A 5,177-nucleotide genomic window follows, 5' to 3' on the forward strand; every position below is an offset into this window, starting at 1 on the left:
TAAAATGAGGGCAGGTCCAGTAAGTTGAGCCTCGCCAATCTCATTCCAGCAGACTGGTGAACGACATTTTCGACCATAGAGAGCCTCGAAAGGAGCCATGTTGATGCTGGAGTGATAACTGTTGTTGTAGGAGAATTCAATCAATGGAAGATGTGAATCCCAACGACCACCAAAATCGATCACACAAGCTCTAAGCATATCCTCCAGTGTCTGGATTGTTCTTTCAGATTGACCATCCGTTTGCGGATGATAAGCTGTGCTCAGATTAAGTTGAGATCCCATATCAGATTGCATGGTTCTCCAAAAATGAGAAGTGAAACGAGCATCTCTGTCAGAAATGATGTTCAAAGGAACACCATGTCGAGCTACAATTTCATCCACGTAGATTTGAGCAAGTTTGTCAGCAGAGAAATCCTCACGGATTGGCAAGAAATGCGCTGACTTGGTAAGACGATCAACGACTACCCAGATGGCATCGTGACCCTTCTTTGTGCGCGGGAGTTTAGTAATGAGATCCATAGTAATGTTTTCCCATTTCCAAACTGGGATCTCTGGTTGCTCCAATAATCCGGAAGGACGCTGTTGTTCAGCCTTAACCTTAAGACACGTAAGGCATTTGGATATGTATAAGGCAATGTCTTTCTTCATACCAGGCCACCAATACTGAATACGAATATCCTTATACATCTTATCTGAGCCAGGATGAATAGAATAGCGAGACTTATGGGCTTCATCCATAAGCAAGGTACGAAGATTATCTTGGCTTGGGACCCACAAACGGTCCATGAAGTAATACGATCCATTGTCCTTCAGCTCTAGAGCAGGAGTTATGTGATAAGGAAATTCCTTATCCATTAAACCTTGTGAAACACAAGCTTGTTGAGCCTGAGAAATACGGGCTTGGATATCAGTTTGAATAACAGATTGGACACGTACACAATGAAGCTTAGTACGTTCCTTGCGACTCAATGCATCGGCTACGACATTCGCCTTACCAGGATGGTAGCGGATCTCGCAGTCGTAGTCGTTTAGAAGTTCAACCCAACGTCTTTGCCTCATGTTGAGTTCCTTTTGATTGAAGATATGTTGAAGACTTTTGTGGTCAGTGAAAACCACACATTTTGTACCGTACAAATAGTGTCTCCAGATCTTAAGAGCGAAGACAACTGCACCCAACTCAAGATCATGAGTGGTGTAGTTTTTCTCATGTATCTTCAACTGCCTTGATGCGTATGCTATGACTTTGTTTCTTTGCATCAGGACGGAGCCAAGACCTAATTTAGATGCGTCGCAATAAACGACGAAATCATCATTGCCCTCAGGCAATGTTAGGACAGGCGCGTCGCAAAGCTTTTGTTTCAAAGTCAGACATGGTTCCTCTTGTTTGACTCCCCAATCAAATGGCTTGTTCTTCTGAGTTAGAGCTGTTAGAGGAACTACAATCTTTGAGAAGTTCTCAATGAAGCGGCGATAGTAACCCGCTAGACCAAGAAAAGAACGAACCTCAGTAGGGGTAGTAGGCGTATCCCAATCCTTAATCGCACTGATCTTGGAGGGATCTACATGAATACCTTGTTCGTTGACAATATGTCCTAAGAATTGAACTTCTTTAAGCCAAAATTCACACTTGGAGAATTTGGCGAAAAGTTGCTCTTTCTTTAGGAGTTCCAATGTAAGACGAAGATGTTGTTCATGATCAGCTCGCGTCTTAGAATATATCAAAATGTCATCGATGAAAACGATGATGAACTTATCTAAATAAGGCTTGCAGACCCTATTCATCAAGTCCATGAAAACAGCAGGAGCATTAGTCAACCCGAATGGCATGACTGTGAACTCATAATGTCCATAACGAGTGCGGAACGCTGTCTTGGGAATGTCCTCTTCATGCACCTGAAGTTGATGATATCCGGATCGCAGATCAATCTTTGAAAAATAAGAAGCGCCTTGCAATTGATCAAAGAGATCATCAATGTGAGGTAGGGGATATCGATTCTTGATGGTGAGCTTGTTAAGCTCACGATAATCGATACACATCCTAAAAGATCCATCCTTCTTCTTGACAAAAAGAACGGGAGCACCCCAAGGTGAAAAGCTAGGACAGATAAAACCTTTGTCAGAGAGCTCCTGAAGCTGCTTAGATAACTCTTGCATCTCAGACGGTGCAAGACGGTATGGAGCTCTGGCTATGGGATTTGCACCAGGTACGAGATCAATACAGAACTCGACTTGGCGTGCTGGAGGTAGACCAGGTAACTCTTCAGGGAAAACTTCAGAATAATCCCGAACGACAGGAATATCTGAAATAGACTTACCCTTGCCTTTATCTGCTGTAACATGTGCTAAGAAAGCCACATAGTGCTTTCGCAGATATTTCCGAGCTTTAAAACAAGACATGAGTTTGAGACCACCGGCAGGCTTCTCACCACGAACTTGTAGGATCTCGCCTGTCGACAGCGGCACACGAACAATCTTCTCAGAACAAACTATCTCTGCGCGATGCTTAGATAACCAATCCATGCCCACTATAACGTCGAAGCTTCCAAGTTGCATTGGCGTGAGGTCAATAGGAAAAATACGGTCGTTAAGGTTCAACTGGCAGTTGCATAGAACAGAATTAAGAACAATGGGTTCACCATTGGCAACCTCTACTGTCAAAGGTTTACTTAGTTTCGTTCTATACACGCGAAGCATTGTCTCAAAAGACAATGACACAAAGCTCTTGTCGGCACCCGAATCAAAAAGAACAGATGCTGGCTGATTATTAATAAAGAACGTACCGTTCACCACCTCGTTGTCTGCTTGTGCTTCTTGTGCATTCATGTTGAAGACTCGACCTCGAGCCTGTGCCTGATTCTGGTTTGCATTCTGGTTCTGGTTGACTAGTCTTGGACACCGATTTCTGTAGTGGGTCAGATCCCCACAGTTATAACAAGCACCTGGTGGGTAGTTTGGTCGTGCAGCCTGACCCTGTTGCTGAGCAACTTGTTGAGCAGGGTTCTGAACTGCGCGATTCTGAGCAAACCGACAAACATCGGCAAGATGACCCGACTTCCCACAGTTAGTACAGAAACGGCACTGATATTGCGGCTGATGGTGACTGTTGCATTGATTGCACAAAGGTGCACTTCCTGAATAGGGCTTCTTTGCTGGAGGCTGGTTGGGAGCTGCCTGGTTAGCTTGGGCAGTGACAGCATAGTTTTGGGAAGCCTTACGCTTCTTTGCCCTTTTTGATGAACCAGACTCCTTTCCATTCTTGTTTTGACCTTTCTTGCCATCTTCCTTGTCAGGCGACTGCTTCTTGCCCTTGTCACCCTTCCTGTGTAGTTTATTCTTTCGAATCTGTGACTCAGTCAACGTCGCTGATAACTCGATCGCCTGACGGAGTGTGGTAGGGTTGCTACCAGTAAGGATGTCTTGTACTGAGTCAGGGAGGCCGTCGATGTACCTTTCGATAGCCTTATCGAGTGGGGTAACCATAGTCTGGCAAAGCAGACTCAACTCCTCAAACCTATCAGTATAAGCTCTGTGCTCGCCACTATCTTGCTTCAAAACATCAAATTCTTTCTCCAACGCTCGTTGTTCATGACGAGGACAAAACTCCCTCATCATTAGAGCTCTCAGTTCAGCCCATGTCTGAGCTAGAGCAACTTCTGCACCTTGATCTCTCATAACCCCGTTCCACCACGTAAGAGCCCTCTTCTGAAACACACTCGAATAAAACTCGACCTTGCGATTGTCAGGACACTGCACATGACGGAAAGTGTTCTCGATGCTCTCGAACCACTAAAGAAGCCCAGTTGCTCCCTCAGAACCACTAAACTTGAGTGGCTTAGCCGAGTTAAAATCCTTGTATTTGCATGTACCATTGTTGTTGTTGTTGGCCTGGTTCCATTGAGCAAAGAGATTTAGGAATTGAGCAGCCATCTGCTGCGCAATAATTTCTGCCAGCTCGGCAGTAGCTATCTGGTTGTCGCGTCGAGGAGTCATTCTAGAAGAGAAAAACATGAAATGAAACGAGTGAGATGATTGGATGAAGAGAATGAGATGAAGCAAAATCAACAAAAGCAAAGATGGCGGTTATGCGTCGCACAGCAAACAAGCGACATGAAATGTCTAGTCAAAGTAAATGGGTCAGAATTAGTGTATCGCGAAGACATGCTCGCCTATAAGTGAACACTCACCCCAAGAGTTCCCAGGTAAGAGTGACTGGTCCGATTATGTGGATTTGTACGAACACTCTAGCCTTAGACAGAAAACCCAGGGTACAGGCATTCACTCTTCCAGTTCGCACGTGTTCACACTATTAACCCAAAACTTTGACGGGATTTTTGAAATCCAAAGAGGTTCAAAACCATATAACATAGGGTTCAAAACCTAGTAATCAATCATCCTAGAACAGATGATTAATTTTCAAAGCGGATTCGGAACCGAAGTTCTCGTTGTGGTTATCACCTAAGGATAGGTGATGTGCATGTTTTAAACTCTAAACACAAGATAACTTGTGTTAGGGTCCTAGAAAGTTATAGTCTAGGTCAAAGCATTACTAATAACTTAATTCCCTATAACCATTGGCTCTGATACCAACTCTTCTGTCACACCCCGACCGCGTATAACATGTAACCGCGGCGGAAAACGTCGGGGAGTGTTGTGGACAGAATTAATTGTTATACAACAATGGAAATTAAAGTTACATTTTATTTATCAAACACGGGTGTTACATTGTCTTAAAAGGAAGTACAGAATTCAAAACATAGTTATACTAGTTCTATCTTCACTTTTAGTCCCTAAGGCACAGGTCCGCCCTAGTATCGTGATCAACATCCTATGGAACAGCTCCTGAAAACACATGTGAAAGTAGGTACGTCAGCATAAAAATGCTTGTGAGATACATAGGTTTTGTGAAAATGGGATTCATGACTTGAGTTTAAAGAAATGTTTTAATAACATTCAGTCATGAACCTTGTAATTTGTCTTGCTTTGTAAACCATTTGAAAAACGATAACATAAGATGATATGTATAGATAAGTGTAAGGTTAAACGAGTAACCAAGTAAAGTGAATTGAATAAGATAAGTTGTTTGTGAAAATAATGTCTTGTAAAGAATATGTTATTTGTGTAATATGTAATGTGTCTAAACTGAAATGACTTAGATAACGCCACGATATGTAATATTA

Source organism: Helianthus annuus, chromosome 5 (assembly GCF_002127325.2).
Source record: "Helianthus annuus cultivar XRQ/B chromosome 5, HanXRQr2.0-SUNRISE, whole genome shotgun sequence".
NCBI lineage: Eukaryota > Viridiplantae > Streptophyta > Magnoliopsida > Asterales > Asteraceae > Helianthus > Helianthus annuus.